Genomic DNA, 27,464 nt, shown 5'->3' with positions numbered 1-27,464 from the left:
CAAACATTAATTTAAATTAGAAGGTCCCGTGGCCATCTTCTTTTCAGACGCCTCGGAGGATTATCAGGGATTGTTAAGGATGAAAGATTAAGAATTAATGTGTTAGGATGGTTAAGGAGTTTGGAATGAAAAGACTCATATCTGATTTAGGTTAAATCTGCAACGAATAGGATGTTAAGGTCTTTGTGAATGAGTTTATTTGTGACGTAACAAGGAGCATCAAGGATTTTGGATTGTAACGATTGGATGCGGGAAGAATTTGATGGTTTGGTGGAGCCCCAGAGCTCATTTCCATATGTCCAAATTGGTCTGATTATCGTCTAATTGGTCTAATTTTTTGTAGTGAATGGGAAGCTTAGAGCGTTTGTCAAGTAAGTGTTGTAGTTATCGGAATCTTCGAGCAGTTTCTTGTCGTTTCAGTCTTGTGTGTGGATTCCAAGTATATCTCTTGTCAAGATGGAGTCCTAAGTATCGAATCTGTTCAACAGGCATTAGTGGTGTATTTAGAAAGGATACTTTAGGACAGGGGGGGAGAGGTTTACGACGGAAAGTAAAGGTGATCTGGTGGGATTTGTCAGGATTTATTTTGATTCTCTAATTATTACACCATTCTTCAATAGATGTTATGTGTGCCTGTAGTGTTTGTGATGCATTAGTTGGGTCGTTGTTTACAGAAAGTATACATGTGTCATCAGCGTATGTTGTTAGGACTGTGTTAGGGTGAAAAATATAATATAAAATAATAATTAAAAAAAACGGAATTAACGTAGATAAAAGAAATTTGATGAGTATAATATGATCGGTTACCTATATAATACACACCATAATATAGTTTGTATATTATACTAGACGTCTTCGTAGCGGCTCTAGGTCACAGATAGTTGGCAACCGATTTATAAGTCGATTAAAAACGTAACCGATATCTGGTGGTTAGGACTGTAGGAAGTGGAAGAACTTACTAGATTGTCCCTTCGAACAATCGCATTATTAAAGAGTTTACGTAACTCTAGCGGTGAGGGGATAGAGTACTAGTTCAGCGCGTGCGATGGTAGTAGTGAAGCGGTCATTGCTCTGTGGTGATGGAGGTGAGCTGTAGTGTAATATATCTTAATCTTATCAAAATCTTTTGTGCATTAATCATAGCTAATTATTTCATTAATATAAGAAATGCTTTCACATTTCTGTTTAAATGATGACCTAATGATTTTACGAGAAAACTAACCTTAATCCGTATAATCAATACAGAATATTTATTAAGATTAAACATTAATCTTCAAAAGTTAATCCAATTTTCTACATTCGATTCCAATGTATCTCAAAAACGACTATACCAGTATTATTAAGGGTACTGTCACTCCTGATCTTTTTAAGTTATGTCAATAGAGAATTTATCATTAAGGCCTGATTAATAATTTTGAATAACCTACAAAAATAATAAATTAAATTGTAAATAAATAAAAATTATGTTGATAGGCAAAGGGAAAAGGAAAGGGAAAGAGGAGGGAGGTCGAGAGAGAAAGAGAGAGAGGTAGATAAAGGTCGTCTTCAGTGCGTCTAAGCGAGATACGAAAAATTGCAGAAAATATCGCTAAAGTCGTAATTGTTTGGGTTGCTGAACACAAATCTGGGCTTTTTTTAGCAGATGTATTTTGGAGAAATCTTGTTTTTTATCACCAAATATCAAAATATTGGTACTTTTTGTGGTTTATCGCCAATATCTCGAAAAAAGTTGATTTTTTAAAAAAGAATCTAACAACTGAATGGGGAAATTTTTTATTTCTCTGTTGCTATAAAAATATAAATTTATGGCTTTTGAGGTGGAAATGACGAATATTAATTTTCCTTTTTTCTGCTGTGAATAAATACCACAGTTTAACGGTATAATAAGTACAACAAGTTATTCATAAATAATTTTTTGTATGTTATTTTTATTCATTATCTAGTTCTGCCAAGAAAGAAAACTTGTTTATTTATTTAAAGTAAAAAATAAAAGTTCTTTAAAGAAAGAATGTTTACGTCACTTATGGCATATCAAATGAGGATCCGTGAGTTCATAAGAGCTTGGAGGCCTCATAAAGGATATAGATGGGAATGTTCCCAATATTTCCATCTTTGATATCTTTCTTTAATATTATTTGAGGGTCAAATCCGTTGTTTTTTTAAAAATCATATATTAAATATCCTAGTATTTAAAAAAGTTATTATTACTTGATATTTTTCTTTAAAAAAAATATAATTATTTAAACTATCAAGTCTGCATAGAAATAATTATTTAAAGGTTATATAGTTTACTAGAAAGTCCTTATCCTTTGTAAACTATAATGCTAATTTACCGAGACTTTATTATGTAGAAACAAAAAGTGTTCTCCCCTCTTTGGTTCTGTGCCAAAGAGCAGCCAAGTAGAATGCATCCTAGCACCCTCCCTTAAATGAAAAACAACAATAACAAAGCAGAATTTTAAAGTTGGGAGTATAATGTTAATCATGAATTATTTTATAAATTCTTAGCAGAACCAGTACATTTGGATAATTATTGAGGAAAATTAACACATTGCTTTAACATATATTTCAATAATCGTTTATAAAAAAAAAGTTTAAATAATTTCTTTATTCTTATTTACAACCGTATAAAAATATATAAAACAAGTAAATTTGCTGTAGGTGACATAGTGTGACATGATACAAACATTGATAGAACTCCAATAACATTTCTAGAGGAGAAGATCTCGAGGCCATCTTCTTTTCAGACGTCAAGGAGGATTATTAGGTAATAAAGGAGAAGCCAGGTTAAAAACAAGTGAATTTGGGTGGTTGGGAAGTTTTCCATGGAAAGAATGGTATCTGTTTTTGGCCAAATCGGCAACATATGGAACATTGAGGTCATGATAGGTGACTTGATTTGTGACAATGTAAGGAGCATTAAGTATTTTAAGAAGGATTTTGGACTGTAATTATTGGTTTTGGGAGAAATTTGATGGTTTAGTGGAGCTCTAATGCTCAACTCCGTATATCCAGATAGGCCTAATAATAGTCATGTAGATCAGTCTTTTATACAAAAAATTAAAATCATTTTACTGATTTCATTATTGATTATCTGGAAATAGGATTTTTATTTCTTCACATATATATTCCTACAAATTTTATGAACATAAATATTATTATTTATTATTTTCATTAAAGCCCAAAAATAACATTCGATGAAATTTTATCAGTATAATTTTAGTTTTTTTTTTGCGTTCAATTGCTGTGTGCACCCATTCAGTCTTTTAATGTGGGAATATCGTGGCCCCATAATACGATATGTCAATACATCACAATTAAAATTTTATTGATGATTAAAATTGGGTTAGTGTATTAAAATTTAATGTATTTTAAAATTACTTTTCTTTTTGAAAACTTTGTTTTGTTTGTTTTCACACAATTTTAAATCTAATTCCGACATTTTTTAAAAATTTTAAATTTCCTTATTTTTATTACATATTTGTGTAAAAAAGTGTTGACTTTTCTATCCTTAAATAAATCATCGCTAGTGACGTGAATTCCTGTTTAGCCGTGGACTGTTTAGCAGTGATTAAAAAATGGATTTTAGCATCTTGGTGGGAACTTTTCGTACCGATAGGTGGTTTCTGTTAATAGCCTTTAATAATGTTATTAGCATTGAATTGAAATTAAAATTCTACGGTATTAAAGTTTAAATATGCTGCTATTTGTTTATGGTAAGTGCTTTCTGTATTACGTAAAGAATATAAATTATATTAAGATATAATAATCATAAACATAATAATATAAGGTGGTACTATCATAGTCTGTAATAAAATATGAGCATTGTACTATAATAAAAGAGCTAATAATGTGAAGACTATTATTTATGAGTGAACCTCAAAAAGAGAGCCAAAAATAAATTGTATCAAAACGTAATGACGTTGGGATTATACTATGAGAACTGTTAGTTCAATATGCAGAAAATATAGAATGGTATTAAAGTAGCTTGGTATAGTGGTTTCAGTGAGACTTCAATTTTCTATCTTTATCTGTTGTTGACATATGATTTTTCCAATAAAAAAGCAATAATACTAAAAAATAATTTATTCTCCCAATATATAATTAATTTAATAATATATTATGTACAGTACATATTTACATAATTACTTTCTGATGTAATATTATAAGTATCATAACGGCGATTATTAAATGAGAGAAATGATAGAGTCGTGTCAGCTGCACCGCCCTCAAGCGAATTATTTAACAGATCCTTGATTACGTCGTAATTAAATTCCGTCCGTTAGCAGGTTATCATAGCTTACACATGTCGATTTAACTATCGATACTTAAATTATATCTGTTACCACAAAAACATATATAAAGATTTTTTCAATTGGGGCAACTTAGATAAAATTTTCTTAGATTTATTTAGATTCAGTGGAAAATATTTAAGGAAAATGCGATTTATTGGCTTATATCATCTAGGTACAGCTTTACCCAGTATTGCATGACTATGCCTATGTCGATATGAAAACTTTGAAAAAAATTCACATACTAACATACTTTGATTCGATACTAATCCTTCCTAGTTTCAGAAATGAAAAACAACAATATAGCATACGAAACATAAAAACAATTTGTTATTAACCATTCTTTCAATGCTTCATTTTTATAGAATCAATATTGAAAATATTAATAATAATTTTATGAAGTTAGCCATGTTAACTGAAAGGCTGATGTATAGGTTAGACGAAATCAAAAGGTATTTATTTAATTACTAAGGTTACGAGAAAACCTTATCAGGCAGCCTGCCAACCAGTTAAAACAAGCCTTTTATTTTAACTTATCTTGTCTTGTTACATTATATTATCTTCATTATATATCTCTTTCTTTGTTAAATATTAATTTTTATAGAACTTTTGGCTTCTCAACGATATATAATTCGTCTACACCACTATTCTTATCTCCAGAATTGTTTTCAACCAAGATAAAAAAAAAAAAATATTCCTCTTATTTCCTTGAGGTAATTATTAAATCCTTTCATATGTCATATTTATCTATTTTTAATTACTATTAAGAATGTGACATGAGTAAATAAATAAAATTAACCAATTTGAATACGGTTTTGATAAAATTGTTTATTTCGTTACTGTAACTGAGAGTCAACTCTTTGGGTTCGAGGGCTCTCCGGTGTCCATCCAACCAGCCTCATAAAGTAGGTAACCTTAATTAAGAAAAAATATGGCGGTTGAGCTTGAAAAAAATATAGATCTAACTGTTATATACACTAAAACGTTTTCTGTATTTAACATATATTACAAAAAGCTAACAGTCAGGAAAAAAGTTATCAATATAAAAGTATTGCAAAAAAAAAAAAAGATTGGATTAAACATAAAGCAATACCTGAGCATGGAATATGCAGTATTATTATTATTTTAAGTATAAAGTTATCGTGGGAACGGATGAATTTACAATGTAAAAATAAAATACATTGTTTAAATATCTAATATACCTTCTAGACCAAATATCAGTGTTTATACAAAAATTACTGTTCAAAACATTAATTAACATTTCTTCAAATAACACTATTAATGCATGGGACCTTCAAATTGACATTAATGCTTGAAATACCGTCAACGGGTGGTTCCTTTCCAAGATTTTTAAGTGTTTGAAACATTCATCCAATTTACTTATTGTATTTATTATTTTGTACAGTTGGAAGTTATATTAACTAAATAAATTAAAATAATACTAAACATCGAATCCCACACCCCTAAAGATTTCGAGGGTATTTTTGCCGCCTTCTCCTACTTGTCAAACAATACATTTTTCGCACGGACATGAGCTTCTCCCGAATCAAATTCGGTTTATAAGAGCAAGTGCCCTCTTTATCTCACTCCGTAATGGCTTACTCATTTTAATTCCTTTCCTGTATTATATTAATTTTCATTTTTTCAGAGTACATAATTTTTCTTAATTTAATTTTATGCTCATCTCTGAAGACTAAAATCTACACAAATGTGTTGGTACTAACCTATGCGCTATGGAATAATCATCTGCAATTTTTAATGTATGGTTTTCCTCTGAGGAACAATACAATTGAAGTAGGGTTAATTGCTGTCAAAATCTCGTCCTGTTTAGAGGACGTTTTTTTACAGTTTTATAAAATTTTAATCCATTGCGCACTTCAACACCTCCAAAGCAATTTTAAGAGTTAAAAATTTGTATAAGAATTAAACATGAAAGTGACTTTTTGTAGTTCGAATTATTTTCTCTTCCTCTTTCTGCAATTCTTCCGGTTTTCGGTTCTCAGACCTTCCTTAATTGAACAATTTATTTTTTTCAACAGTGGTTATACAAGAGGGGATATGTTCTTGATTGCCCTAACTTACCAAATTTTTCTCCAATTAACAGTACCCTATTTACGAAGCTTACCTCTTTCACTCACCCCTCCTCCACGGGTCTCGAACCCACACGATTGACTCGTGGCTAGAGTAAAACAATAAATAAATATCTGTCACTGCCGGATTCGAAGCCTGGTCCTTGGAGTTAGTAGCAGATTGCCTTTGGTTGTTGCTTTTTGAAAAGTAATAAAATTCTCTGAAACACCAAAATGATCCATCGATGATTGACAATTACAATTAATTGTACATCAGATGTTTTTATAAATTAAGTGATGTCCTTTTGAATATCTCTGCTTACTTCTTCATCCTTCTACTCTCCGCTTTGTTTTTAGAAGTATCAATGAAACATTAAAATTTTTTTTTTCTAATTTTTTTTTTATTATTATTTATTTATTGTAATTTACAACTGTACAAAATAATACAATAGGTAAATATGTAGTATGTTTCATATACACTTGAAAATCTATTGGTGGTACTTCAAACATTAATTTAGATTTGAAGGTCCCATGGCCATCTTCTTTTCAGACGCCTCGGAGGATTATCATGGATTGTTAAGGATGAAAGATTAAAAAGACGCATATCTGGTTTGGGTCAAATCTGCAACGAATGGGATATTAAGGTCTTTGTGAATGAGTTTATTTGTGACGTAATAAGAAGCATCAAGGATTTTACGTAGGATTTTGGATTGTAACGATTGGATGCGGGAAGAATTTGATGGTTTGGTGGAGCCCCAGAGCTCAATTCCATTTGTCCAAATGGGTCTGATTATTGTAGTGAAAACTAATTTTTTGTAATGAATGGGAAGTTTAGAGCGTTTGTCAAGTAAGTGTTGTAGCAATCGGAATCTACGAGCAGTTTCTTGTCGTTTTAGTCTTGTTTGTGGATTACAAGTAAGTCTCTTGTCAAGATGGAGTCCTAAGTATTGAATCTGTTCAACAGGTTTTCTAATTTTAAATGAAAAATAGGAGCTCTCCTATGAGTTATTTTTATTAGTAAAAAAATTATAAAAAAAATGTCTAGTGCTAAATTACATAATATTTCCGTAGATCTTTAAACAATTTTTGAAATTTTTTAGGTATGTTTTTTTATGGTTCTCTTTGCCTTAATATTTGGTCTAGACCTTGATGGAGAAACATGGAAAGTCCAGGGATTAGAGATTGAATCCAGGTATTTTTATTGAACCTAACATAATTTATCCTATATTTTTATATTATAATGCTATAATGAATGAACATATTGTAATTAATTTACAATATTACTTATATTGAAAAGATAATAATAATGTTAGTTGTTCCAGCGACGGTAGTACTGTCGACTATGAAGTCCGTAGTTCCAGCACTCCGATACTTGATGACAGCATTTCACAGGACGCCAGAAATTCAAAACGTCTTTTTGATTCAGTTCTTCTGGAGTTGGAAGCCCAAGAGGTTACAGATGCTGTTCCTGAGACCACGCTTATGTCTGTACCTCGAAGTAATTATGAATCAACAATGTTTTATTTGACACCATAGACTAAAATTGTACATCTTCAAGTAATAAGAAATGTTATAGTTAGAAATTCGAATTTCTTTTTGCTTCGTTTTTCGAATCTATTTGAAATTAGCTTTACTAAAATCTAAGCATTTTTTATTATAAAAAATAAGGAAATTTATAGGAGTTTATACCTTTATAGCATTTTTCATGTGTTAACAAAGTATTTAAACATTTGATTTTTAATTATCTAATTATTACTGTAGTGTCGTGGTTGATATATTAAGCAGTGTACGTGTAGAGACACTTACATCAAAATCATAATATATATATGTATATATAGTTGACTGTAAAAATTTAAATTTAAAATTATATTCAAAATCATAATAAATTATTACATAAAATAAGTAAAAAAAGGAAAATAAAATAAACCTTTAATTTTGCATAATCATTCACTAAAATTTTATCTGATTACGTTTTAGCCAAAACAAGAGTATTCAACCCATCTTTTTTCACTCATTATTTTTTTGTTAGTGGGTAAAATTATTCAGTGTGATTCCGATAATCTTTTCGAAAAATTTTAGCTCCAAATACTTCAATTTTTGTAAATTTGTTGTTGGTTTCATATCATATAGTGTCTGATTATAGAAGGAGTTTTAGCTCCTAATGTATTTGGTCCATTTTCTTACAAAATGCATTTTACACCAAAACTGTAAATTGTTTTGAGCAAGAAATTTCTTGAAGCATGCTAGTTTTTTCAATGATCTATCATAGTGTTGAAGTTTGTTATTCACTGCAGAATGAATATCATGCTTAAAGTTCAGTTTTTGTATGGATCAAAATAAATTTAGTATGAAATGCATTTTGACATGGGGCTCTTCGTAAGTCATAAAATATAAACTGCCAATACTTATAAAACGCAATGATAAAAAATAATTAAATTAAAAAAAAATTAATTACTAAAATGATTCTAACTTATAACCTAATCCATCTTTAGGGACATCATACACTTAAACATTTGCTTAAACTTATTAATGGATTGTTAGTAAAATTGTCTATAAATATTTACCGTGTACCTCCCACTACACTCCCACTATGATTTCATTGAAGTACGTTTCATTACATGATGTGTTATGTCAACGTATTAAAAACTCCTTTTATGTTAACATAAAGAAAGTAAGTTAATATTTTACCATTGAAACGGTCCCTACCCGGCCTATGTTGTAACCAGCTAACTTCCCTTTCTTGTAATGCTATGTGGTAATAGAAGGGAATTTGTTTTTATATATTGTACATATTTAGGTTTAGTCTTAGAATTAAGTTTGCATATATTGTAACTAGTTTGTAAATAAACTTAAGAAATTAGAGAGAAATAAATGTAATAAATAAGTTGATTTTTGATTTTTGTTCGGAAATGGAAGGACCCGTTTCTACACCAAGACAAAACTTAAAACTTTCTTCTAGGAAAAAAAAATCTTAGCTCTAGAACTGATGGAGTTATAAGGTAGATCATGAATAACTGATTCTTATGAACACAGAGAAATATCTAGGCACACAAATTAAATAAATATCCGAAAATCGTTCGCTTAATTGGTTGGGATAAAGTTTGATATTAGTAAATTTTTAAATGATAATTTTTTGAAGACCATCGTTTCCACACTAAAAGACGGGAAAAGTCATTCTCGAGTTGTATAGATTAAACAAAAAAAAAGATAAGTTACCAATTTTTTATATATATATTGATAGAATCGGATTATTTTTTGCCACAAGAGTGTAGCATTAGCTAAGCAGGAGGAAACGTGAAGGAGACTACAATTTTTTTTCTTTCACTATATATGAAATATATAGAAAGGGATATTATTGCGATCGTGAGTAATTTCTTTTTTTTTTTAATTATTTATTTATTGTAATTTACAACTGTACAAAATAATACAATAGATAAATATGTAGTATGTTTCATATACACTTGAAAACCCATTGGTGGTACTTCAAACATTAATTTAAACTAGAAGGTCTCGTGGCCATCTTCTTTTCAGACGCCTCGGAGGATTATCAGGGATTGTTAAGGATGAAAGATTAAGAATTAATGGGTTAGGATGGTTAAGGAGTTTGGAATAAAAAGACGCATATCTGGTTTGGGTCAAATCTGCAACGAATGGGATGTTAAGGTCTTTATGAATGAGTTTATTTGTGACGTAATAAGGAGCATCAAGGATTTTGGATTGTAACGATTGGATGCGGGAAGAATTTGATGGTTTGGTGGAGCCCCAGAGCTCAATTTCATATTTCCAAATTGGTCTGATTGTCGTAGTGTATAATAATTTGTTTATAGTGAATGGGAAGTTTAGAGCGTTTTTCAAGAAGGTGTTGTAGTAATCGAGATCTACGAGCAGTTTCTTGTCGTTTCAGTATTATATGTGTATTCTAAGTAAGTCTCTTGTCAAGGTGGAGCCCTAAGTTTCAAATTTGTTCAACAGGCGTTAGTGGAGTATTTAGACAGGCTTGTAGGATAGGAGGGTAGAGGTTTAGGATGGAGAGTAAAGGTGATCTCGTGGGAGTTGTCAGGATTTATTTTGATTCTCCAGTTTTTACACCATTCTTCAATAGATGTTATGTGTGCCTGTAGTGTTTGTGATGCATTAGTTCGGTCGTTGTTTACAGAAAGAATACATGTGTCATCGGCGTATGTTGTTAGCACTGTGTTAGGGTGGGTTGGGATGTCAGCTGTATAAATCGGATAAAGAATGGGACCTAAGATACTACCTTGAGGAACACCGGCGCACTGAGAAAAGAGAGATGAGTAGGCTAGGTTATGATTTACTTTAAAGGTTCTGTGAGTAATTTCAAATTCGAGTTTTATATGGAAATTATTCATTTTGAGTAATAAGTAATTATATACTCTATGTCCAAAGAACCAAGTTCCGCAAACTGATCTTTGTTGTGAACCGCCTTGCTTAAAAACGGAAAATGTGGATCTGAGATAACATATTTAAGATGGGTATATACCTAGGATGTGACTGCAACTTGCCGTTTGCATCGCCGCAAATCGTGATAGTTACTCATTTTCTATTGCTTCCCTTCAAACGGACACTTTATATTAACACTAAAATATTATAGATTCAGTATATATCAAAACAAAACAGGACTTATTCTTTTCCAAATTATAATTATTTACAAGAGAAATGTAAAAATTAGAATAACAGTTAATGTATGAATAAATAAATACTATGAATTTTTAAGCAGTTTTATTTTTAAAATATTTTTTTTTTCATTTTGTAGTATGTACCAAAATCTCTTTCATAGGCTTTAATTAATACTTCATGGATAGTAAAATAGCTTCAGAAATTCTAATTTAGTTTCTTACTCCATAAATTTTCGCTACTCCAGATTTGGAAAAAGGATTCTGATGTTACGTCTCGATGTGGCAAAGACCCTCATAGGATTTGATTGTCGGTTTGTTTATTAGTTTTGAAAGGGCGTTTAACAGCCTGGTCATCAACGCCCGTTGGTTGTTGGTTTTGGTAAGGCCTAGTTGTTCAACAAAGTCATACCTTTCGGATGACACCAGTGGGACTCATTTCCGTGAGATTTGAAATATTATCTAGCTAGGCAATAATAATTTGTTTAATCATCGTTACGATAGTGAAAAGGATGGGGAAAGGATGATGAAAAGCAGAAAAGTAACTATTCTAATTTTCAAAATAAGGCAAGATAAATAGATAATTATAATAATTAAAGACTGATTATTAAGTTAGTCTGATGGATAAATTTAATGACTTTCTATTACGGATTCGTCGTATCTCAACGCCGTTGGAACATTTGTTGGTATCCTGGTTCCGATTTGATGTAGTGATTACATTATTCAAAAATGTATTTTTGGTCAGATTACTATGACATTTCGAACATTTTGGAGGGGCCTCTCCTGTTATGAGATGGATGAGTTTTTGAGACATGATAACAATATTGCATATTAGATTTAGAGTATTTATTGTTGAAATACATACATTCAGAACAATGCTTCCCAACCGATGATCCGCTGACAACAGGTTGGCCTCTAGAACTTTGTCGTGGCCCACGCAGAGTCCGGTATAAAACATATTGTTCTTAGAACTGTTTTATTTACTATCTATCTTTCTCGTTTGGATAAATCAAAAGATATAAAAGGTTAATGCATTTTAAATTTACTCAAAATGCACTTTTATGTAACCTGAATTTAAAATATTTTCCGCGGTCCCGCTATTCCAATGTTTTCCACGTATTGGAGAGTGGACCGCATCATTCAATTTCTGAGTTAGTGGTCTACAAACTTCTGTGCATTGGGAACCACTAATTAAGAACAATAAATTTATTTCCTTTCTTCAATCACTATGCATAATGGTATATGTATGGGACTCATCTACAAACTCATAAACCACAATTTTTAGCCATTTATCATTAACATCCTTGAATCCTACCTCAAGAACTTATCCTACGTAATAATAAATAGCACTAACTCCTTAACCCGTTATCTATCTATGGTCTTCCGCAAGGCGCCTGCCTTTCTCCTATTCTATTTAACATTTATATCACAGACTTTCCTTCCGACGACCCATCTGAAAAAATATCGCTCTATGCTGGTGAAACCCATTTGTGAATCGTTATTTGGAAGAGACATAATAGTTGAAGGCTCTTCTCAAAAAAAATTTTGAATTATTTTTAAAATATGAAACATCGAAGTAAAAGAACAATTATTTATGTTTCAAAATGGACAAATCTTCAATGTTCTCTATTCACATACAAAAAAAATGCAATAGAGGTAAGGGCATCATCAGAAAGATGGTCTCATAATTTAATAAAAATTCTAAATTATCATCAAAAATAAATTAATCCTGTACAAAACAGTAATACGCTCAACAATAAATTATTCTACTCTTGTTTGGCACTAGACCTATGGCTCTAATTACACTAAGACTAAAGGTAATGCAAAATATATCTATGAAGATGGTAAATAACAACTCATAGTTCACCAGAATTTCAAGTATGATATATAACTTACAGTTTCCGTCGATTAAAAAGTATACATACTGATAAAAAAATTTCAGTCTTACTGAAAACAGAAACAAATATGACTAAGCAAATACTCCCACAGATGTAAACATAAACAATATATGAAACATAAATTGTATATATACTTTTTTTTATAGTATAAATAGATTTCTTAACAAAAGTTATTGGTTGATACCAACCAGCCTTTACTCAAAAGTAAAAATTTTAAATGGATTCCTGCTAGTGAATCAGTAAGATACTTGGGAATTCACCTCGATCGCCGCCTTACCTGGAACCACCATATCAACATCGAACTAATTCAAACTTACTATCCTAAACAGAAAATCCAAATTAAAATCAGAAACAGCAATTCTTTTTTTTAAAACAATTCTCAGGCCACTGATAATGTAGAGCTGTGAAGTCTGAAGAGCGGCATCTTTTACAAAAAAGGAAAAATCACAATCCTTTCAAAATAAAGTCGTAAAAGTTTCAGTGGATGCTCCTTGGTATTTAAGAAACAGCCAATTGCATTGGGAATAAGAGACAATATGGAATTTCATCAGAAGAAGAATCAAGATGTTCCATTCCCAGTTACCGACAGTAAAAGGAGCAGTGACCAACAACCTAACCTCATCCCGAAGACTGAACCCCAGGCTGCTGCAGGGCATCCTGTTATAAATTCTATATTTATCAGTTCTGTTATTGTCACTGTAAAACTTTATTTTATCTCAATTTTTCTTAAATTCACTAAAAAATAAATAAATAAAAAAATAAAATGTACCTCTTACATTAACCATGTAAGACCTACCAGGCCGATTTGGTATCAAATAAATAAATATTTGTTGTTGATTTTTACATCATTTATAATTTATGTATAATTACTTTATTTTTCTTATTTTTAATGTTTCTACCTTTTTAAATACTATAAGTACTATAAGTATACGCATAGATATTTCATAAAAAAGGTATTATCACCTGATAATGTATATCCATTAGAGCCTCATGGCAAACTATGAATAATAAAAAAAAAAACGGTATATGTATATACTATGTAAACCGATTTCCACTGATTAAATCTTATAGCGAATGGTTAGAATCTTTCATAAAGTAAAAGAAAAATCATTGCTGAATTACTTACTATTATTAAATATTATATTATAAATTACTTACTATAAGAAATGCTATGATAAAAACAAACAATTAAAACAAAATAATTTATTTAAATAAAAACAATAACAAGAAACAAATAATGAACAAAATATCATTCTTCGTGGCTTTGACTAGGAGAATGAATGACCAACTTGAGCTTGTAGACAGGGAACGGAACAGGATATGGTTTGGTAACGGGAACCGGTACCTTCTTTTCGACTTTCACTGGAACCGGTTTCACAACTTCGTACTTGATTATCTTCTCCACAGGTACATGGACTATCTTCTCAACTGCATATGGTACTGGAATCTGGATGTGGTAGGGTTCAAGAACTTTGACGGGTACAGGAATCTTCAAGAGTTTTTGGACCTTATGAGGCTCTGGTATTTTGATCGTTTCGTGAACGGGAACAATCTTCGTCACTTCGTGGATTTCCGGTTCTTGGTGATGATGTTGATTTAAGAAGCCGCCGGAAAAATAATGGTGTCCATGATCTGTGTATCCCTGAATGTGATAACCATTGTTTCCATTTATTTCCGTGTAATCATCGTATTCTTGTCGCTCATCGTGAGCTACAGAACTTTCAGCTCTCTTGCCTTGCTCCTCAAAGCTATGAGGTATCTTAGAATTACTTTCTGTTACTATTACTTCTTCTGATATTCCTTTTTCTTCATTGTTGCTACCTTCTTCTTTAATTTCTTTGTTGATAAGTCCGATAAATGATTCACTTCCGCCCTCAGCAAACTTACCAAAACTATGTCTAATATCATATCCTTGTTCTGTACCAAGATGTTGATTGCTAAAACTATATGCAACATGACTTCCATCTTCTTCAGCACTTGGTTTTCCGAATTCCCCATCATATCCACCATCTTCGTGTTCATTCGATTGCGATTTTTCGTAACCATACTCTTGTTTTGAGAGGACCGGTTCCCTATTCTCTATTTCACTTATATTGTCTATTCCTTCATGAAAGCTGCCTCCTCTGGTTCCAATTTGAGTTTCGTGTATGTTTTCTTTACTGCGAACGGTTTTAAAAATGAATTGTAATAACTATACAACATGTCCAACAAATAAAGAAAAAAACATATTCTTACCTTTGATCGAAGTTTATATTACGTTTTTCAATCAATATTGTTCTTCCATTTGCAACCCATGTAAGACTTAATACTAGAATAAGAACCTAAAAGTAAACATCGTTTTTTTTTTTAATTATAGTTATATATATTTATATAATAAATAATTGAATTATACATTTGTTTTATAAAAATGAGTACTTACTCTTTCCATGCTAGCTGATAGGATATCAAGTTATGACAGTTCGATAGAAGTTCAATCAACATTATATAGTAGTTGATCCCACTCCTCGTGTGGTTACGGAACGTAGTCGCACTCTCATCTCAATAATGCATATCAAATGCTACTAAGATCAATATAATATAATATTGTATAATAATAAGATCAATTGAAAAAAAAAATAAATATATGTATACAATTTAAGCTCGTCCATTTTTTATTTTTATTTATTGATAAGAAGATAGATTATGGATAATATATTTGAGAAGAGGACGGAATGGGTTGCCGTAAGAGAATACTATTTCGGTGAGAATTTCTAGCTTTTATCAGGGCTTAGAAGAAAAAACAAGATAACAACCAATGAATAAATGATTTATAGAATGATAAGAAAATAACTAACGTAGGGATACATAAATAGTTTTAACAGACATTAATAGTTCTATAAGAAGATAAAAGCTGTATGAGAAGAGTAATATTAAAATGCATTAAGAGGAAAGAACAATTAATAAAATAAATACTTTTATATAAGTACAAAATAAAAATGATTAAAAATAAAGTAACGAAAGAAGTGGGAAATAGAACGTATATATAGTATATGTAAAAGAAATATAAATATTTTAATTTAATAATAATTTAAAAATTAAAGTTATGGAAAAACAAAGATAATTCTCTGACGGCACCCCCAATAATTTTTAATTTAATATCTTTTTCTTGGAAACTGGAAAATATATATAAAAAGAATAATGTTACTCCACGAATTTCGGAGATATATAATTTAAAAGGTAACCTCAATTAGGTTAAAGGAACGTTTTTTCTCAAAATTCTATCATGATGTTTAACATGAAAACATATTGTACAATATGGTACAAATATCGTTTTAATTTTGTCGGTATTAAAATATATATTTTGAGATGAAATAGGCAATATTGGATTTTTTCCAGAATTCCTATCACTCATATAGAATTTTCACATATAAAATCCGTAAAAAATACGATTTGGCTATTTAATTTTATTCTTAGCTCTGGGGAATGAGTGGCACCAATATCATGTTGGATGTTCTAAACTCCTAAATATCATAAGAATCGATATATGGTCTACAATTGATTATTTGATACCTTCTCTACTATATCGTACAACTGTGATAAAAAAATATAAAGTCTGATTATGAAAAATAAAAGTATAATTTATTTTAACTTTTATTTTGTATTTATTCATAAAATTGTTATATATTTTGTATTTTTTTATTATTGCTAGTATTAATTGATTAATGTTACAATTTTGACAATTCTCCGAGGTGCCTGAAATGGAGATGGCCTCGAGACCTTATAATGTAATAATGTTATGGAGCACTACCAATGAGTTTCTCTACTTGCCTGTATCACACCATTATGAACTTACATCAAATTTACTATATATAGTAATAATAATAGATATAGTTATTAGTGTTCACCTTATATTATTATTGTCATATCTATTAATTACTTCTTTTATTTTACCTTACTTTATATTTTGTTTCCGTATTGTAGTATTTTACGTACCCATTTCATTAATTACGTTTATTTTCTTTCTATTTGTTTTTCGATTACTTTAATTTTAAATTATTATTATTAAATTAAAATATTCATATTTCTTTTATTCTGTTGCATTATATAACTTGATATATTTATTTGCTTAATCCTGTACATATACGTTTTATTCCTAACTTCTTTTAATACTTCATTTTTAATAATTTTCAATTTTTAAATATATTTACTAACTAGATTTTCATACATATTTTATTATTTTTGTATAATATAAATATTCCCCAAAGGAAAAGTTGGGGAATAATATCCAAATTAATTGTTATTTGACGGTATTGCTGGATTGAATTGTTATTGGTGAATTTTAAAATAAATGAAGAATAGTGATATAGGGCTATAAGCCTCTGTTAACGCCATAATATAATTACGTTGTAAATAATTGTAAATAGTATTTTTAGTATTTAGTTTTATAGTTTTAGTTATATAGTTTTATTAGCATTTAATTTAATTACATTTATTTTTATTTGTATTGTTTTATTTAGATTTAGTTGTTTGAAAAGAAAAATGTGTGAAGAATTTGTTTCTAATAATGAGTAATAGAGACAGTTGCTAGGAGTGATCATTGTTGCGTCACCTAGCAACGGACCGACCATCTTAGTTTTTTGGAGCAGTTGCGACTAATAAGTGGCCCTGATAGCGTCGTCAGCAGCCCTGTCTGCGTTTATAGTTTTCTAGTTTGGACATTTGTTGAGTGTTTTAGTCGTCACTACTGTTCGAAACCAGACCTTTTCTGTGTTTCGACTTTAATATGGCAGTTGTGACTAATTAGTGGCCCCGATAGCGTCCTTAGCAGCCCTGTCTGCGTTTGGTTGATAATAGTTTGGACATTTTTAGTGAGTTATTACAGTTCGGAACCAGACCTTTTCTGCGTTTCTGGCCAGTTTGTTTTTTGTTCATTTTTAAAGCCTTCCAACAGAAAGACATCGTCGATTTGAGGTGGCTTTAACAGCCTCTATTCTTGAAATGAATTAAATGGCTATTAATTGGATGTGGATAAGCCAAAGAGTAGTACAATGGAGTTTAATCAATTTTGATTATGGGTTACATGACACTACATAAAATACATATTGGTTACTTGATGGTTGTGAGATAACAATTACTTGAAAAACGCTTTAAGCTTCCCATTCACTACAAAAAATTAGTTTTCACTACGATAATCAGACCAATTTGGACATATGGAATTGAGCTCAGGGCTCCACTAAACCATCAAATTCCTCTCGCATCCAATCCAACAAATAAACTCATTCACAAAGACCTTAACATCCCACTCGTTGCAGAATTGGCCTAAAACAGATATGCGTCTTTTCATTCCAAACTCCTTAACCATCCTAACCCATTAATTCTTAATCTTTCATCCTTAACAATCCTCCGAGGCATCTGAAAAGAAGATGGCCATGGGACCTTTAAATCTAAATTAATGTTTGAAGTACCACCGATGGGTGGTTCCTTCCCAAGATTTTCAAGTTTATATGAAACATACAACATATTTACTTATTGTATTATTTTGTACAGGTGTAAATTACATTAAATAAATAAATAAAAAAAACTAACAAACTGTCACAGTAACTATGTAAGGCTAAACAGGCCGTTCTGATAATAAAGAAATACAATTAAAAACAAATAAAGATAACCTCTTCTAATTATGAGATTCTCTGTGTAATACCTCTATCGATTAAGCTGCTCGAAAGACAAACAAAATCAAATAAAGAACAGTTGCGCTGAGAGGGGACCAAGACAGGAGTTGAAATATTTAGCAGAAGCGTCCTGACAAGGAAGCATCTTGCAAATAATAGAGGACCCCAACCTTGGAGAAAATTCTACCTAGGGGATCTGGGAAGAGGACTGCGCGGGCTTGTTCCAGATTCAACATAAACAGATTCTCTTCATATCTCGTTACCTTTTTCCTCTTTCCTCTATTCGCCTTTTAGAAGGGTTGGTCTTGAACGAAACATAAAGTAGAGGACACAAGAGGGTCTTAGAGGAACTCTTAGGCAGATTTCATTTTACCTTCTGAAGCTTCAGCCGTTGGTCTTTTTCTTGGATAATGTATAATACTTCAGCAATAATTGATTAAAAATAATAAAATTAAACTAAGATATTGTTTTAGTTATTTGGTTAAATTTATAGCCACCACGGATATTAATTTCGGAGGAGTATTACACCTTATTTCGTCGGGGAGATTCCCTAACCTTGAAGAGTGAATTTGATAAATGTGATGAAAATTTAATTTTTTTTTTATCAATTTAATTAAATATATCGATATAGCCTTAACGTTCTTTATTAATTTACGTCAAGTATCAAGGAAAATATATTAATTGACAAATTTAATCACATTCGTTTACTAATAATTTATATTAGTATTTTATTATAATATTAACATAATTATTTATAAATTAGCATACTTTAATATTCATTGCATAACCCAACATTGGTCATTGAAAAAGTTACAGGATTTTCTGCCTATGAAAAAATATTAATTATACATTTAATTTCAAACACTAATATCATAATTTAAAACACTAGAAATTTAAGCCCGGATATAAGTATACACTTAAATCAAATTAGTATATAATAAACTAATAAATAAGGGAATTGAACCCAGTTTATGTTTAATTACTTATATTTATCTACTATTACATTTCATATTAATTATTTTATTTGCCATCTTCGTTATACATTACTTTCAACTAAATAATTATTTATTTAATATCAGATTGCTCTAGTGAGCCTTACATGGTTAATGTAAGAGGTACATTTGTTTTTTGTTTTTTTTAATAATTCATTATAGTTGGGAGGGGTATAGTCTATACAAAAGACACCCCTGACTATATACAATGTTATAAATAAAAAATAAAAGTAAAGTAAACAATGACATTTATGGATTTAATAAAATAAATAATTGACTTATATTGGAAAAAAAAATTAAGATAAAATAAAATTTTAGGGTGACAATAACAGAATTGATAAATATTTAATTTATAACTGGATGTCCTGCTGCAGCCTGGACCTCAATCTTCAGGTTGTGGTTGGGTTCCCCAAGTTGTAGGTAACTGCTCTTTAAACTGTTGGTAACTGGGAGTGGAACTTCATGAACCTTTTTTTGATGTAAGGAAATTAACCAAATAATTAATACTAGACTATTAAAATTACCTTCTATACCAAGTTAGGCATATTATCATTATATGATGGTCTATTTCCTTACTGATTTCAATAAATTTCAAAATTAAGGTAAGGTACCGAAAGCAGCTTTTTAAACCTGATTTATCTTTACTATAATATAGAGCGCACTAGTGAGAACAAATATTAGCTGAAAATTAATCTTAATATATACATTTTGTAGAAAAGTTTTGCTTTTATAATTTCTTCTAGAATGTTTATCTTTGTGAAATCCTTAGTTTTATATTTATAATTGAAAAATATAAAAAAAAGTTTTTCGACAGCCCATTGTCCAGTGAAATGAATAGAAGCTTGCCTTGGATGATATAAAATATTTAAGTGACTAATTTCTAAAAAAAAAAAAACTAATTAACTCAATAATTGTATTTAGTGGTTTTTCATAGTTTAATTGATAAGCTTCAAGAATAGTGAGATCATCGAAAACTAGCATAATTTATTAGTTATTTATGAAACTTGGTTCAGGGGTAAAGGAAACATTCCAGCTATAAATTGTAAATTTTCAGAATTTACCGGTTTACCCGTTTTAATTGGGCTCGATTCCACGATGAAATTTAAATAAAAATGTTTTCATTTAATTGATTTAAATTAAATTCAACCAACCTATTTTAATTAGTCCTATACACATATAGTATTAGTTTTATGGGTCAGCACCTACACTAAAATATAGGGGTTAGATTATACTTAGGGCCAGCTATACTTAGATATTATAAGCCTGTAAATTATAGTTGTATATTCAATTCTTGAATTTATACTAGCAGGCAAACTAAGAAAACAATGCTTCAAAAACGTCTTGCCAGATTATTGTAGTACTTAAAAATACGGTCATTTTGGAAGCATAAAATCAACAATTTGATAATATTTGTACTTTTTTGAGTTGACAAAACCAAATATACATATATTTTATATACTAACTGTATTTTCATATGCATATAATTTTTTCTCTTCCTTCTTTCATAATTTTAATATTACTATATTCTTAAAATGCTTTTATCTTCTTTAAAATTGTACACTGTGCATTTTCTTCCAATTCCATTTATGTATCTTTATCACTTATTATCTTGTTATCTCTTAATTATTTTGTATTTCCTTTTATTTATTACAGGCGTTATCTCATTGTTTGCCTGATGAAAGCCTGATTTTCCATCAAATAAACTTTACCCTTCGTCGTAAACCTACCGACTGCCCTACAGTTTCATTTAACATAGTTACTCTAACCCCTGTCGAACAGATCCGCTACATTGGACTAAATTTGGACAAACGATTAACCTGGAATCCTCACACAAGACTGAAAAGACATGAAACTGTACGTCGATTTCGACTATGCACTTACTAGACAAACGGTCAAACCTTCCAACACATTACAAAAGACTGATCTACATGAATATAACAAGCCCAATCCGGACATATGGAGATTAGCTTTGGGGCTCCACTAAACCTTCGAATTCCTCTCGTATCCAATCCTTACAATCCAAAATCCTTCGTTAAATCCTCAATGCTCCTTACTTTGTCATAAATAAAATCACACATAAATACCTTAACGTTCCCTATGTAACCGATCTAGCCCGAACCAGATATCACTCCTTCCATTCCAAACTCCCTAACTACACAATCCCCTAGTTTCTAACCTTGCATCATCTTCCATTCCTGACTCCGAGGTGCCTGAAAAGAAGATGGCCACGAGACCTGTTAATGTAAAATGTCATTAGAGTGTTACCAATAGGTAGTTGCTCTACACGCCTGCAACACTCAATTTTAACTAAGATCAAATTTACTGAATTTATTATACAATATGCAGTTGTATATTTCAATAAAAATATTTTTAAAAAAACATATAATTTTATCTATTTCGATCTAACATAACCTATCAGAAAGGTCTGTGGTATCTTACTTTCTAATTAAGGTAAACAGGCAAACAGATATAAATGAACTAATCTCTATACGTAATCGATAGAAATATATAATATTAGAAATTTATTAAATAGGCAATATGGTTTACTGTATCCTCGAGCCAAAATGTATTAAAATAGTAGAAGTGGAACCTCCTGATTGAAAACCAATGCATAATGGTAATATATATCAATAATTATTTATTATGATTATAGAGATAATTTAGCATTGTGAAAGTACTATATGAGTCGAAGATCCATGGTCAAGGGAATGTACCAAGACGTGAAGCAGAACACATAACTCACACAGTCTAGAACCCTTAATGGAACCCCTTTTTTTTCTCTTACTTTTTGTTTTATAGAGTTTTCTGTTGCGTTTGTGTCGGGACTATGTTTATGGCTTGAGTTTAAACCTTGCCTTAATAAACACAACAGACCGCATTGTAGTTAATGTCCGACAACTCCGACCATTCCTAACCCTCCATTATTTGTGGGGTTTTTTGTGTGTTAGGGGTTGGATTAGATTTTTTTTTGTTTCAAAACTTGAAACAAAATTAGTTGTTAGGAAAGAAAATAATGCCTTAAGCTGCATTATCTTTTTTTTTATAGAAAGATGGCAATGGCAGAGTGTTTTTAAATTCCTGAAAAATTAATGCACCATAAGGCCTTGTGTTCATTTTTAACAACTATTTTGAGTTTCTTGTTTTGAAACCAAAATAAAAACAAAGCTAATGTAACCACTCACTCCCCTCCCCCATTCAAAAAAAAACAAAAAAACAATAAATTGGTATTGTCGGATATTAACTACGATTCATAGTTTAGATCGATATGATCTGAGATCTGCGGGTGTCGCCGGTTCGAATCCGGCCTGGGCGTTGACTTTATTGATTTAGTGGTGGTCCCACAAAATGAAAAACTTGACCCCCACAATGGTTAGGTTAGATTGGTCATCTGTAGATAACCAGGGAAACATTACCTTCGCTGTTGATTGCCTAAAAAAAAAACTTACTACAACGTCGTCCTAATACTCCATTTTTGTTTCTAATATACTGAATAGAATTCATAATATTGTTATAATTAAATTGAATTAAATATATCTGTAGTCGTCTATGCCAATATAAATTAATATATATAATATAAAATAGAGAAAATACAAATTTGCTTAGATGGGCGTATCACACAATTTTCACTTAGCACCTTACTTCGATATACCTCAAATAAATATACCTCGTTTTAAAATATATATTGATGTTCAATATTGTTCACTGTAGCAATATTTTCCGGTCCTATATGAGCCTTTAAAAGTACAATCTGATTGAACTTAATTTCAATAGTTTTCAGAAAACTGTATTTAATATTATTTTTTGTTTATTAGCTGCCCGCACCTCCCGACCATCTTCTCTACATAATAATGAAAGTATTCAGAATGATTTTTAAAAAAATAAGTTTTATTCCTTTTTTGTTTCAAACCAATTTATATTTCTTTATAAGTTTCGGCCAGCTTGGCCATCTTCAAGGACTAGCTTAGTACAATCTAGAACCATATCAATTTTAAAAAACTTTATGCAGGCTATTCTGTCCATGTCATTAGTTTCAGTTCGCAATTACCCTATATAAATATATAATTTTAATAAATCTATATATCTTCATTGTTGTGATAAATTAATGAATTGGACAGTCAGCATAAAGGTTTTTTTTTTTAAATTGACGTGGTTCCAAAATTGTATTAAGATTGTCCTAGAGAATGGCTGAATTGACCGAACGTCAAATTTAAAAAGAAATATAGATTTTTTTAGACTAAAATTGGATAATTTTTTTTATTATTTAAAAAATAATAACCAGTCTTAAGAAATCGTAAAGATTGTATATAAATTATGAATGATTTTATAGAATTTGTTTTAAACAGAAATAACTGTTTTTTTCATGTTTTTAATTTCATTAAACCGACCCTAATAATAATTTTCATTGATAATTAAACAAATAAATTAAATCCTTTGCAATTAAAGTGCTTCAGTTATTAAAATTATTTATCTAGTTCTCTCATTCATTTTTCAACCCAAATGAAAAATTATCTATATTGGTTATGCCCTTTTTGAAAATAAGGTGTCATATTCACATTTTAAAAATTTCTTATATTTACCAATATTACTTAGAGGTTAATCTGATATTATATAAATTATTATAAATTGCTTTTCATATAAATCCAAATTCTATCATAATATCCTTTTTTTCGCCTAGCAGTTGCGGCTTTAATTGTGTGTTGTGCATTAATATTATCTTAAGTATATGAATTAAAAAGAACTCGAGATCACAACCTTAGAAACCACGATACCTGAGATCGTTGGGACGCGGATATTAGTGTACCCTGTTTGTACTGTGCAGGTTCGATTCTGGGTTATGATTATTTATTTCCAGGAGGTTCCATGAAATGATTCGTGATACTAAATCTACTCAGTACAAGACAGCAATCTCTGGATTGCCATCAGAAAAAAATACCACATAGCTCAATTCAAAGTATGGTCGACTCTTCGATTTTTTTTTCTTCAATTTATTTATTTCACGTTTCAATTTTAACATTAGTGCGTGTGTATCTGTAATTGTAACTAAATTATAAAATAAAATAGGCGTTGATGGCCAAAAGATTTTACGCTCTTAAACCAAAACAAACAATCTTAGTTCAATTTCTTTACCAGTTCTTCCGCCATATACTTGTGCTCCCCATATACGACACGGTTGAGAGAGAAGCTCCAGGATCTTCCGTATGTCCTGCTCTTTCGTCTACAAATTGGGGGAAGAGATTGGTTCGGAGTTACACATGGTGAAAGTAAATATTGTAAATAGGAATGGTTGTGTTTATATTAATAAATATAATAATATTTTACTTAAAATTAATTTTATTAAATATATTTTTTAATTTTTTTTCCTCTACATCTTATTTTGTTATCATTTAGTTTATATATGTGTAAACACGGTGTGAATGAGCTCTATGATGTCCCTATTATCATTGTCCTAACCCTACATAAAATACACTTAATAGCCATAAAATTAAAAATGACAACTATTGAAGAAAGAATAAACAAATAAGAAAAAAATCTAGTGCCCGCATCAGACAGCTCTCTTTTATTTCAATACTAATTTATGATAAAATTAATCTTTTGTATTTTAGAACAAATATTTCTTTGATATTCATTATGAAGATATATTTCATCAATAAATGTAAAATCAGACTGTTGACTTACCAACCATGAAAATATGAAAACATTTGTTTACTCCTGAAGTTAATGATTAAATTATTTCATATTTTATATTCATTCATTGTTTATTATTATAGAAATGAGATATGGTTATGAAGCTCAGAAAGGCATCTTCAAACAGGTGTTATAAGAAAAATCAACAAATGAATATGCGTATAACAAATCACCTATAATATGTGGGTGATTCTCTATTTTGGTATCACTTATGGGTCCGAAGCTGCAAAAAAAGTATAAATTAAATTGTTTTCAATTTTTTTTTCCAGTTGTATATCTTAACTTTTACTATAACTCATTACAAAATTTACCGAATTTATTCCTTTTTTGTACATGTAAATGATATATAAATTGGTGAAACTGTACCATGAACTGAGCTTTCAGCTTTGCGATACTTCAATTTTTTCCGAGTAGTACCCACCATGTCACACCTGTGGTTGCTGGGTCTGTACAAGACTTAAGTTTTATAAATACTTATAACATCCTGTGAAGACATTATGTACAACAAAAATACAATAATTAACCTGCTTCTCGCACGGGTTTGGGCTCAGTCCCTCACTTTTCTTTGGATTGCATATCCACCTTCACTGCTTCTTTATTTTTTCTATATATGTGACTGAGTTGAGAATTCTATCGTCCTGTTGATAGTGGCCTCAGTTCCTTACTACTTAGAATTTCGAAAAGAAACTTATTTTTAAAACGATTCTCAGGCCAAAAGCCTCCTATAAAGGAAAAAAAATTACAATCTATTCAAAATAAAGTCGTAAAAATTGCATTGTATGCTCCTTGGTTTGTAAGAAACAGCCGATTGCATCGGGAATTACAAATAGAAGATTACATCAAAAAAGGGTTCATGAAGTTGCACTCCAAGTTACCAACAGTTAAAGGAGCAGTGACCTATAACCTGGGAAACCCAACCACAAACCGAAGACCGAAGCCCAGGCTGCTACAGGACATCCTTTTATAAATTCTATATTTATCAGTTCTGTTATTGTGACTCTAAAATTATATTTTATCTTAATTTCTTTTTTTTTATTGAACTTTTCTAATTCTATAATAACTAAACTAATTCACTTCCTTTTTAATTCAATTTTTTTCAAGTCCATTATTTATTTTGTTAAATCGATAAATGTCATTGATCTTGTTATTAACATTTCTTTTATCTTTTATTAAGAATTATTATTTTAATCTATTTATTTTATCTTAAGTTTTTGTTTTATTTATAACATTGTACATAGTTAGGAATGTCTTTTTTATGACCTCCCCCCCATAATCAATTTTTAAAAAAATGTAAGGCCCACCGATCTGGTACTGAATACAATAAAAAAAAAAATAAAACTTCTTCCATTATTTACTGAAATATACAACAGTTAAAAAAATATATACAATAAGTAAATTTAATGTTGAATAATTTATTCATCAGGAAAAAATGGTTAAGAGTAATATTAGAGTAGAGAATCACCCAAATAATAAAGTAAATGTCCATAAAATTGAAAAATAATAATTCTTAAAAGAATAATAAATATAATAGAAGAAAAAAAAGGTTCACATCATCATACAGGCTTCACTAGCAACATTACTTAGAGATGAAATCAGTCATTGAACGTTTTATAACAGCTCTAGTTTTTATTTCCTTGCAATTTAATTATTGTCAGTTAAAATTGAGTTTGAATTTATATTAAAATAGTAACAAATTAAACAAAATAACAGTACAAATTTAACAAAATAACAGAATTTAAATTATGATTTCGATCTTCTAACTGTTATAAAAATCTATTCATTTTGAATTACCATCACAGAAACATATGCAATACTGTAAATTATTGTTAATTAGTTGTTTTAGAGTGGAAGGAATTAAATACCCTTATAGGAGGAGTGGAAATTGATTGGTGGACAGGCAAATATGACGTAATGTGTAATAATTGCCAATTACTCCAATTACTGTACTCGGCATTACATCATATTACATGATTACACATTCTATACTCAATTACTAATTAATGTTTAATACACCGCATTAATTATGTATTTATGCGGTTCTTCTTTTTTATTAATCTTTAAATTTAGATATGCGTTTCTGTAATTATAATTTCCTTTTCCTTTTGTGTATATTTTTTCTTATTAATTGTTTTCTTGACTGTTATAGATAAATATTTTTGTGGGTCTTGAGGATCAGTCAATAGTACAACTATATTTAAGCGATGTTCATAAATACATAAGATATAATTAAATACATTAAATATAAA

The sequence above is a fragment of the Halyomorpha halys genome, unplaced genomic scaffold (genome assembly GCF_000696795.3).
Source record: "Halyomorpha halys isolate HHAL.00 unplaced genomic scaffold, Hhal_1.1 Scaffold171.1, whole genome shotgun sequence".
NCBI classification, from domain to species: Eukaryota; Metazoa; Arthropoda; class Insecta; order Hemiptera; family Pentatomidae; genus Halyomorpha; species Halyomorpha halys.
Note: the sequence above shows the minus strand (reverse complement) of the source record.